This window comes from Panicum virgatum, chromosome 8K, assembly GCF_016808335.1.
Source record: "Panicum virgatum strain AP13 chromosome 8K, P.virgatum_v5, whole genome shotgun sequence".
NCBI classification, from domain to species: domain Eukaryota; kingdom Viridiplantae; phylum Streptophyta; class Magnoliopsida; order Poales; family Poaceae; genus Panicum; species Panicum virgatum.
In genome coordinates, this window is record NC_053143.1 from 53,710,501 (window position 1) to 53,722,747 (window position 12,247).

At 44.2% G+C, this 12,247-nt stretch overlaps 1 pseudogene; it reads left to right on the plus strand.

The window, feature by feature from the left end:
- The first annotated feature begins 7,271 nt into the window (after positions 1 to 7,271).
- On the plus strand, positions 7,272 to 11,990 carry LOC120645238 (annotated as a pseudogene).
- Positions 11,991 to 12,247: the final 257 nt, after the last annotated feature.

Consider the following 12,247-nt stretch of genomic DNA (forward strand, 5'->3'; position numbering starts at 1 on the left):
CTCGGGTGACAAGCCACCCCTACCTGGCGCGCCAAATGTCGTGGTGCTGCAAACCACAGCCGGGTGGCGGAAGGCACCCGCCCTAGCCCTGAGGGTGTGTACTCGGGGGTTAGCAAGTCCTAGTTCGATCTCACTCAAGAACACAATGAACACAACAAGATTTAGAGTGGTTCGGACCGCCGGAGCGTAATACCCTACGTCCACTATGTGTTGTATTGCCTTCCCTCGAGAGAGTTCAAGCGAGCTTGTGTGCTGTGTTCGTTCGAGCCTGTAGCGCACAGCGAGCGCCCCCCTTTTATATCTCAAGGGAGGCGCGTACATGGCTGTTGGGTCCCCGACAGGTGGGCCCAATGACGTAGTATAAAATAACGTAATGTCCATACATTATGGCGTCGTAGGCAAAGGAGATCTTTCTCCGGATATCTTTGCCTGCTCTTGGAGTCCCCCGTTCAGCATGTCTAGGCGCTGTCTTGTCGGAATGGCGCCAGTCGTAGCCAGCGGCGTCGCCTGCCACGTAGCTGAACGGGTCGTGTAGCTTGCGGCGTAGGTGGCATGATGGAAAAGCGCCGAGCCGTCGTATCCAATTAATGCGGAGGACGGGCTCTGCGCGGGTGCAGCTGCACTGTGTATCTTGGTAACACGTGATGCACAGCGGGGCCTGACAAAGCCTGCCCCGCGTGCTGTGGTGGCAGAGCACGCCTCACCCACCAGCATTAAATGCAGTGGGTGGGCGAGTCTTCCAGTGGAAGGCTCGCGCTCGAACCCGTGCCTCCGGGACACGTGGCGGCTCCGGACCTCCACGCAGTATGGGAGGTCCAAATGGACGCAGGAGGTCCTGGACCACTATGTGGGGTCCGAGGCCTCGGCTGTCAATATGGAGCTTCCCTTCCTTAGGGGCACGTGGCGTCTCCTGACCCATCCCCAGGCGGGGAACGGGTCCGGGGCCGTTGGTCTGGTGAGGAATGGGCCTAGCCCGTGGGGCCTGGCTGCTCCATCCTTTGCGCGTAGTTACGGATAACTACGCGGGTCCTGCCTTGCTGCAGTAGGAGTGGGTATCCCTACTACAGGGTACCGACAGGTATGTCTTTGAAGCCATAGGTGTCGGAGGAAGTCTTGTTGGAGTAGCGGAGGGCACAGCGCTCGTAGAAGACGTACGGTGGCATCCTTGTGTAAGCGATTATTATATGACCATATATACCTTGAGAATTTTTTTGCATTTAATAACTAGACATTCTTGTGTTTTTATGTAGGTACTTCCCAGGTCAATATGGAGATTCACTTCTACACGGAATGGACGGTATGCTAATTTCTTCCTTTGAGCTGAAAAGATATGTATGATCACAAATAAATACACATGTGTGACCATAGAACTTGGTGTTTATACAGAGAGATGCGCATCGCAATACAGGGTGTCATAACATGAAGGGTCCAGGTTTCCAGCGTGTGAGTGGATCCGAAATAGCTCCTGGTGCCGTCATACAACCAGTCTCGGATGTTAACGGTTCCCAGCAAAAAAAATCACAATTGAAGTGCTGAAGGTATAAATGTTCTGAAGTACTGATTAGGCATGTTTATTGAAGTTACAACTATGCATAGCATAACATATGATTCAGTTATTCTCCTTATTAAAAATGGGATTGGTGGATTCACTATGGCTTCAACGGTCCACACCCAAGCCCGTGGGGTTTTACCCTGAAAACCTCTTTGACAGCTTGAGCGAAAAGGCAACTGTTATTGCGTTTGGGGGCGCTGTCAACGTAGCGACAAGTCGCACTACCACACTTCCTCCGATGGGCAGTGGATCCTTTCCTTCAGGCAGAGCTGCAACACCTGGTGGCATTTCATTAATCCAAGGAGATGGCATGGTCACACCGATTAATGTGGAGACAATTACAATAGTGATCAAGAGTAGCTGTTACTCCGCCACGCCTATTAGTGGTGGAATGTTCTCCTATGGAGGGCCTGGAGGATGCTCTGCTACACAAGTTTGATGATAGATATGTGACTATGCCTTATTAATCAAAATTGAGTTATATTTTGATCATTTCATTTGCAAACGAAAATGATCTGTATTAATTGATCTAGTAAACTGAGAAAATCAATGTTTAGATATGTGACTATATTAATACTTCATTATAGTGAAATGAACACAAGATCAACATAAAGATATACTGCAATGCTGTGTCACGCTTTCTTAAAACTGGCTTTGCACGCTCGCAGTTGCATTCCCAATAGTAGGCCTGTTTTGTATAGGAAAAAGTCTACTTTACCTCCAACAACTATCCCAAAAGTTTAATTTTTATCCCTCAACTATAAAACCGGATATCTAATCTTCCCCAACTATCAAAACCGTTTGTTTTACCTCCCTAGATGGTTTCACAGGCGGTTTTCGTATTATTTTCATATATTTTTTTCTTATATCTTTTTTCACTCAATTGAGGTAGTAAACATGGATCAAAAATCATAAAAATTGGCATACTGGTAGAGAAGAGTACAAAGAACCCAATTTCACAACTTTTTGAAGTTGAAGCTAAAAAAAAGTTGAAATTTAAAAGTTTGAAGAAAGAAAGAATTCAAAATTTATTGAATTTTTAAAGCATCAAGATGAGCTCCATCTTTAACAAAATTTGAACTGTGTTATACATATTAAAATTCTTGAGTAGATTTTAAATTATATGAAAATAAATAAAAAGATAAAATTTGGCTCAAATTTAACCCTTCATAATAAACTTCAAATTTTGCTATAGAACCTATACTCAAAAAAATTCCTTAATGATTTACCTATAATATGTGTCACACAGTTTAAAGTTTGTCAAAGATAGAGCTCATCTTAATACCTTAAAAGTTTAATGAAATTTGAACTTTTTCGTTCTTTTAAAATTTTAAGTTTTAAATTTCTTTGGGTTTAAACTTCAAAATTTTGTAAACTTGGATTCTTTGTACTCTCCTCTACCACTATACTAATTTTCATGATTTTTTAACCACATTTGCTACCTCAATTGAGTGAAAAAGAGATAAGAGAGAAAAATCTATGAAAAATAATGTCAAACTGCTTATAAAACCGCTGAAGGAGGTAAAACAAACGGTTTTGCATTGATATTTGGGGGAGACTAGATACCCAGTTTTGTAGTTGAGGGACGAAAATCAAATTTTTGCGATAGTTGAGGGAGGCAAAGTAGACTTTTTTTTCTTTTGTATAATATATGTCTTATTATCCGGCCCAGTAAGGCCCACGAGGCCTATTTATTATCTGCAAGGCCCATTTCACTCCGTAGGGTGTCCCCTCTTCATCCTCTTCCAATTTCCATGGCCGCCGCCTTGCCGCCGCTGCGTCCTGCCGCGCCTCTTTGTCTCTGGGGCCGGAGAGGCAGCGGCCAGTGGAAGGAGACCACCACACCAGGGCTTTGGAGACGCGCAATATGGATTGCACCTCCCGTTCCATGTTGCCTCATCTGGACGAGAGACCCTGCGCCGCAAAGCGTCGATGGAGGGTACCATTCACTACTTTCCGTTTCCTTTGTTCTGCTAGTGGTGAATGGGCAATGCGAAGGCCAATGAGGGATGATTTCTTTTGTCCTAGCAGCTGCGTGATGATCTGGTGCTGAATTTTGTTTCTTTCTTTGCTACAGTACCCGGATCGAATTTCACTGCCTGTGTGTATGTCTGTCGTGCCAAACCTGGAGCAGAGGCTATTTGTTCAAATTAAGCCCAATTTGATGAGTCCCCTTAACACAGCTTTTCCAGCGCAACGTCTATATAATTTTAAGTTTGTTTTCTGAGCTTGAAAATCAATAGAGTTGGTAGCATGTTTGTTTCAGGAGAGATTCGTTTCTTCTCCTTGCACTTGACAACTATATAAAATTTGCAACTTAAATTTGAAAGAGTTGGTGGTATGTTGCTCTCGCGTGAGGTTAGTTTCTTAGCTTATTGATTCATCAACTTAACTTAATGCTTCTACAATGTGGCTACCTGCATAAACAAGGCCTGAGTTGGGAGGTTTGATGCAATAGTCAGTCTGTTCATTTTCTAAATTCAAAACTAGTATTGATCTGGCATGAACTTTCGATACTAGGCTGCTGCACTAATCGTTGGTCTTGCAGAGTTCATGCCAACGGTTCATGTATTCCTACTAATATTTTTATACCTGTTATATTAGTATTTGGATCTTGGTCAAAAGGCTTACCTTGCGATACTATATATGATTATATGACTTAGCCTTATGATTGTACAATACAGCTACGCATGTAAGCAGATTTTCTTTTCCTGTAATGCATGTTTATCATATCACTAGCTTGCTAACTTATGACGCCACAGCAGGGAGCTGGTGGTATGTCACCCTCAGGGACTTGTGTTGTCAATTGTGCCACTTGCCAAGAATTTTTAGTGAAAACGGATCATGCGGCCAACTAATCTTAACATGCAGTTCGCTGTCACACCACTTACCTAAATCCAAATCCAAAAGAGCATTTTTAAAGCTTGATTGCATAAACAGTTACATCCTCTTTTTCTTCGAGTGCCTCTTGCTGGTTCTTTGTTCTCTCTTCTCTGCCAGTCTGAGTTTGATAGTATGCAATTATTGCATTCAAAAAGAAAATTGTGTGTGTGCAGGGTAGGATGTACAGCCTGCTCATGTAGTCCTGTATTTATTTAAATCACTATCAGACCCAAGGTTAAGAACTGTTCTTCTGCACTAACCGTTGACCAAGGCTGGGTGTACATCATTGTAATTGTACAGATAGATGCAGACTTGATCTTCCAGCTTTAGTTGACATCAAAATCAACCAATCACTTTGTGGCAGGTCTCACATGTGCTCGTGGAATCTTCTGGTAAACAGATAACAATGCCAACCGATCCTAGCAATGCCGGGATAATCTGATGAATGCTGAATGCCTCTATTTGGCAAGGAAAATTGAGGCCAATATAGGCAGCAAGCATATTGTAGCCTGTGAATTAACAAATACTACGGCAAAAGAATATTCTTGTCTATGTAGAGCGTGCTATCTATGTATTTTATGCAACGTCTTTTCCAGTATTCTTGTGATGCAAGAACAGAACACCCCATCAGAAGAATGCTTATTTTAACTTTCCTCTGCCATTGCATCTTTGAGCTCCTGGTATGCTATTGTCTGTGGTAAGCTCCATGGCATCCACTTAAAAAGATAGAGTTCTGATTTATTCCTTCCTTCTCATAACGCATGCCTGCTTTGCATATGCTGATCATCCAAAGATAGCAAAAGTTTGCTGGAAGGTGCACCCATTAATTTTGGACAAACTGATTGAAGTGATACTGTTGGGAGGAAAAAGGATTTGCATTGTAACATACTGACACCCGTCTGCATCAGTGCCTTATCCGTTGAACCACAGGTAGGTATTTTCTTGCAGTTCGAGTAACTTCGGTTCATTGCAATTTTTCTTGTTGTCTGGCAAGCTATTCTACTTATAACTAGATTCAATCAGGTTTTCCTCTAACGAGGAAGATCTTTCACTTTTTCTGTAGGTATCGTGATTTGATCTGTTGGTATTCTTTCTCTTGGTGATTATAGATCTCTGTTAATATATTCTATACACGTTTGTTTCTCCAAGTAGTTGCTCTTAATCTCTATGGCCTCCCCTCACTACTGATTGGTTGATCAAGAGAGCAGACTGCATGTGCAAGATGATCGCAACCAATTCTTCTTACCAATCACTTTTCCTTGTTGGAAAATGCTGTTTGTAAGGTAAGATCTGTAGCCGTGCTTCAGATATTGAATCATCATTTACTTGTTCCCATGTTGCTATTACAATCACAACTAATAAACTCGTGAGAATTTAATAACAGTAAATGCCCTAGAAGATCGATATAAAAAAGATGGAAGCTATAGATGGATGATACATCTATGTTGTAACAACTAAAACACTATAACAAATTGAAATATTACTCATCATAGGTTTGTATCTGGGTTGATGAGTAACTTGCCAATAAATGACAGATAAGTGATAAACCAGACTAAAGAAAAAAACAGCTGTTAACTCAAAGTATAGAATTTTTGCAAAACAAAAAGAGAAAATTCCTTATATGACACTAGGAAAGTTGCTTATTCCTTCCTTGGTCCTCAAAACTTTTTTCTTCCCTATTTGACCATAAATCCAAATTTGGTTCCCTATTTGGCACTTCCGTCTATTAGTGTTAAATTCGGCGTGAAAAGACCATTTTGCCCTTTTGTGCCCAGAACAGTTTTGCCCTTGGGCCCTGATCCTCCCACGTCCCTCTCAGACATGCTACATTGAATCTTGATTGGTTGCCAGTTTGCTGCTGCTTGGATTCGCCACAGATCGAGATCAATTCTAGGTGATGGCCATGGAGGAGCCTCCCCAGCTGTTCCTGTGTCCCATCTCCATGGAGCTGATGGAGGACCCCGTCACGGTGCCCACTGGCATGACCTACGACCGCCGCAGCATCGAGCGGTGGTCCGTCGTGCGGGGTAGCCCGCCCGTGCGTCGCCGCCCGTTGCGCGGGGGGTGCTGCGACTGCTCACTGCCCGTCGGGCTGTGCTGCATAGACACGAGAGAGAAAGAAATCAGGGAGAGAAATCACGCAGGGGTGCTGCACAGAGAAATCGGGAGAGAGACAGACATGAGATTGGAAAAATGGGGGAGGGGATGTGTGAGAAGGCCCTGCGCTACACTCCACACAGTTCAAAAGGGCAAAATGGTCTTTTCACACCGGACTTAATACCGTGAATGGTTAAAATTGATGGTAGTACCAAATAGGGAACCAAATTTGGATTTGTGTTTAAATAGGGAAGGATTTTTTTTTGAGGGACAAGAAAGGAATAAGCAACTTTCCTAGTGTCATATAAGAAATTTTTTCAAACAAAAAAACCCTCACCATACAGAATGAAAGGACAGCTGAATATGTTAGACACCATCTTTTATGTACTTGAGCAATTTTTTTATTGCCCAGTGTATTAACTCAACCATAGGGTCATCATTATGCACAATTTAGGGGCTATATGCACATATTTACATTGATCATGTTTTCATAGAAATATAACTTCACAACTCTAGCCATATACATCTGCATGCTATGCAAAAGATATACGGGACAAAAGAAGCCATCATGAGATTCCCATACCTCTAGTATGCTAAACTTTATTCAAAATGTAGATGCCAATAAGCAGTGTACCTGTGATTCTCTATTACATCTTAACACATGTTGTTATTCACTGCCAGCCTGCAGCTCTGCAAGTTCTCATTCTCGCATATAAATCACTTGGGATTTTTGGTGGATTTCCTTCGTTAAGTTTGTTGATGGCGACCATACTTGATTCTTTGGTTGGATCATGTGTCAAGAAGTTGCAACATATCATTACAGAGAAAGCTGTTTTGGTTCTTGGGGTACAAGAAGATCTCAAAGAACTAGAACGAACTATGGACCAAATAAAATGATTTCTTTGTGATGCTGAGAAAGGAAGAAGTCCACATTACCCCCCCTCAAGTATTGCCGAAGTCCAAGTTTCAACCCTCAAGTACAAAACCGGGCGAACGACACCCCCGAACTGCTCAATCCGCGCAGCCCACCCCCCGCGCGCCCTTCCCCCTGGTTTCGTTGCCGCGCCATCCTCCTCCGTCATCCCACTGCACCTGCCCGTTATCTCCCTTTCCGTCTCGCTCTTTCTCTCTGATCCCCAAATGATTCGCCCCTCTCTCTGTCCCTAGGTTTGATCTGATCCAGGAGATGGCGACCAACAGGAGTCCAAGCTCAGCAGGATCGAGTGTGACTTCAGGCCGCGGGCTCAAAGAGGAACGGAGCTCCGAGTCCCCTGTTCCATACAGGGAGGGGCCACTGCAATATCATCCTGCAGTGCACTGTGACTGCGGCCAGAAGGCAGCTCGATGGATTTCTTGGAGCCGCAATAACCCTGGGAGGCGGTAATTGACATGCATGAGGCACCGGGTAAGTAGTTTTGCATCTTGTGGTCTCCTGCCTCAATTTGGTTTTGCATCTTGTGCTCTTGGAGCCGAATCGTTTGGGGATCAGAGAGAAAGAGCGAGACGGAGGGGGAGATAACGGGCAGGCGCAGCGGGATGACGGAGGAGGACGGCACGGCAACGAAACCGGGGGGAAGGGCGCGCGGGGGTGGGCTGCGCGGATTGAGCAGTTCGGGGGTGTCGTTCGCCCGGTTTTGTACTTGAGGGTTGAAACTTGGACTTCGGCAATACTTGAGGGGGGTAATGTGGACTTCTTCCACTGAGAAAAGGAGGACAGTAGAGTCAGTGGTTAACAACTGGCTTGATGAGCTAAAAGATGCAATGTATGAAGCAGATGATATTATTGACTTGGCTAGATTAGAAGGAAGCAAGTTGTTAGTGGACCACTCTTCATCATCTAGAAAATCTGACACAGGTACAGGATTTTCACTTTTCTCTTGGCTTCCTAATCTCCGAAGACGTCATGAAATTGCAATTCAGATCAGGAACTTCAACAATAAACTTGTGAAGATTTCAGAAATGGGTGAAAGATATCTAATGCTTCAGAATATGCTACCAAAAGAGGAAGTTTCAGTAATAAGGAGGATGAAAACTTGGCAACTTCTGGAGCCTAACCTTGTGGGTAAGGAGACTTCACTTGCTTGTACGAGATTGGTGGAACTGATACTTGCACATAAGAAAATGAAGTCCTACAAGGTTGGTATTGTTGGAATGGGAGGTGTTGGAAAAACGACTCTTGCTCAAAAGATATATAATGACCACAGAATAAAAGGAACCTTCAGCAAGAGAGCATGGATTTGCGTTTCTCAGGAGTACTCTGAGGTTGCTCTTTTGAAAGAGGTTCTTCGCAACTTTGGGGTAGAATATGGGCAAGATGAAACTGTTGGAGAACTTAGCAGAAACCTTGCAATAGCCATTGAAAAGAGAAGTTTCTTTCTTGTGTTGGATGATGTATGGAAACATGAAGTATGGACTAATCTACTATGAACTCCATTGGATACTGCAGCAACAGGAACAATTCTAATGACAACTTGAAATGATATAGTCAATGTTCCACAAGGCGCTATTCCGCGCTCGCCTAGGTGCGCTTATGCGCTAGGTGGCGGGGTACCGCCTCGCCTAGGGGGTAGGCGGACCCCTAGGCGGCGCCAGCTCGTCGGTGCCGGCGGGGGAGGTTGTAGGGGCCGGGGACGAGGCAGATCTGGCGACCCAGGGATGAGGCAGAGCAGAGAGTGGCAGCGGCGGCGGAGGAGGAGGCAGGGGACGCGCGCCGGCAGAGGAGGAAGCAGGGGACGGGCGGCGCAGAGGAGGAGGTAGGGGCGTGCGCGCGGAGGAGGAGGTGGTAGGGGCGTGTGCGCGGTGAAGGAGGAGGCAGGGGCGGGCGCGGAGGAGGAGGAGGAGGAGGAGGAGGAGGAACGGCAGCCTGGGCGTCACAGGTGGGCGGGCGGGCGGACTGGGCAGAGGCGGCGGCGGGTTGGAGGCTGAGGTGATGGAATCGAATGGATAAGGTGGGAGTGGGGTTGAGATTCGGGTTGGGCTAGTTTGGTGGGCTGCTTTGGGCCTTTCTTTTCAATTCAAGGCCCACTAGTTCCTCATTTTTTCTTTTCTTTTTATAGTATATGGTGAAGTATACGTAGTATATTGTACCGCCTAGGAAAACGCCTTGAAACGCCTAATCCCGCTTAATCCCGCCTAGGCTCTAGGCGGTGGGTCACCACCTAGAATTCGCTTAGCACCTAGCCTAACATTGGATATAGTGGCACGAGCAATTGGGGTGGAAGATGTGCATCGAGTTGAATTGATGTCAGCAGATGTAGGAAGGGAGCTACTTTGGAAGAGTATGAACATTAACGAAGAGACTGAAGTGCAAAACCTACGGGGTATTGGGATGGACATTGTTCGTATGTGTGGTGGCCTTCCTCTTGCAATCAAGGTTACTGCTAGTGTTCTAGCAACTAAAGAGAAGAATGAGAAACAATGGAGAAAAATTACAAATAGAAGTGCTCGGTCTATGAGCAAAGGTCCTATTGAACTGAGAGGAGCTTTGTATTTGAGTTACGATGACCTACCTCGACATTTGAAGCAGTGCTTCCTTTATTGTGCCTTATTCCCAGGAGATCAAATAATGTATCGTGATGACCTCATCAGGTTCTGGGTTGCTGAAGGTTTCGTAGAAGAGCAAGACCAACAACTTCTAGAGGATACAGCTGAAGAATATTTCTATGAATTGATACATAGGAATCTCTTTCAACCAGAACCTACATATTTTGACTATTCAAGGTGCAAAATGCACGATTTATTAAAGCAGCTCGTTCAGCATTTGTCACAAGATGAATGTTTTTGTGGAGACCCACAATTGTTGGAGGCTAAATCTTTGTCAAGACTACGACGTGTTTCAGTTGTTAGTAATAAGGATATTATAATGCTCCCCAACTTGAACAAGGAGCATATTAGAGCAAGGACATTGCATTTTAATTGTAGCAGGCTACAAAGAATTGGTAACAATTTTTTCGTAAAACTCCAACATATTTGAGTTTTGCATTTAACTGGTTCCATTGTCCAAAGTATTCCAGATTGTATTGGAAGTTTAATTCATCTACGGTTACTTGATCTTGATTCCACTGATATATCTTATCTTCCAGAGTCCATTGGTTCACTCGTAAACCTTCAGATTTTGAACTTGCAGAAGTGTGATGCTTTGGACAAGCTTCCTTGGGCTATCACTCGGTTAAGCAGTTTAAGGCGTCTTGGCCTTGATGGGACACCAATAAATCTGGTCCCGAAGGGGATAGGCAGATTGGAGTTTCTCAATGATCTAGAAGGTTTCCCAACTTGTGGCGGCATTCAAAATAGTACAACAATGCAAGATGGATGGAATTTGAACGAGTTGTATCCTCTTCTGCAGTTGAGGCAACTTGATATGATTAAATTGGAACAAGCAGCATCTGGTAGTTCAGACTTAGTTCTAATAAACAAGAAGTATCTCAAAACTTTGCGTCAGAGGTGCACAAAAGGTATCGATGAACTATATTCTGAAGAGGATGTTAGCAATGTTGAGAAGATCTTTGAGCTTCTAATCCATCCACAGAATCTGGAAGATCTTGGCATTAAGGGCTTCTTTGGTCAGAGGTATCCCACCTGGTTAGGTACTACTCATCTGTCATCACTAAAATATTTGAACCTCATTGATTGCAAATCCTTTGCGCAACTTCCTTCAATTGGACAGCAACCCAACTTGGAATACCTTAGAGTTGATGGAGCAACTGCAGTCACCAAAATTGGTCCCGAGATTCTTGGATTGCGGGTGGATGATTCTGGGACTACAGAGTTTATATCTTTACCCAAGCTTGAAGCGTTGTTCATAGAAGATTTGCCCAACTGGGAGGAGTGGACCTTTGATGCTGAAGAAGATGATGAAACAATAGCAGGTAAGGAAGGCAGAGAGGTTGGAGTTGCTGTGAAGCAAAAATATGAAGCCCGAACTCCAAAGATGCGACTACTACCATGTCTAAAGATTTTGGGAATTGTTCGTTGCCCCAAGTTGAAAGCTCTCCCACGACAGCTTGGACAAGAAGCTGTCAGCTTGAAGGAGCTTGGATTAATATTTGCAGGAAGCATCAAGTTTGTGGAAGACAACACATTCCTCTCTGACGTGAAATCAATCTCATTTTGTGAAGGCCTAGAGAGGATCTCAAATCTTCCTCAAGTGAGACAGATGCGGGCACACGGTTGCCCAAACTTGAGGTGTGTTGAGAAATTAGACAATTTGCTGCAACTGTGGCTATCAGAGGATATGCAAGAGACATCTACACGGTGGGTGCCTGGACTTCAACAGCAACATCACGGCAAAGATCTGGATATCTACAAGTGGTCAGACGGAGATGATTAGATATGTTCAATTAGGTAGCTTCACCCCTTTTCCCCCCATATGCCATTAACTAGATACACATTTTTGGTTTTCATGTAAGTACCAGCTGAAAAATCGATTATTTTCTCAATCTGGCTTGTGGTTTACTATTGTCGCCGCAGGTGGTGACGTGACCTCCACATGCTTATCTTATATACATGCTGAGCATGCTCAGTCAGATTTTGCAAGAGCTTATCTTTGCTGGTAACTGATTTTTTAGCTAGTCTGTCTTTCCATCTGTGATATCGGAGTGCTGCTCAATTCCTTGCCGTGGCAGCTTCAGTTCACTGCAGCACTAGATGTGGATTATTCGTGGCACATTATTGAGGAACGTTGAGTACTCTATCCTGCCTGTGATGAGTGAATTG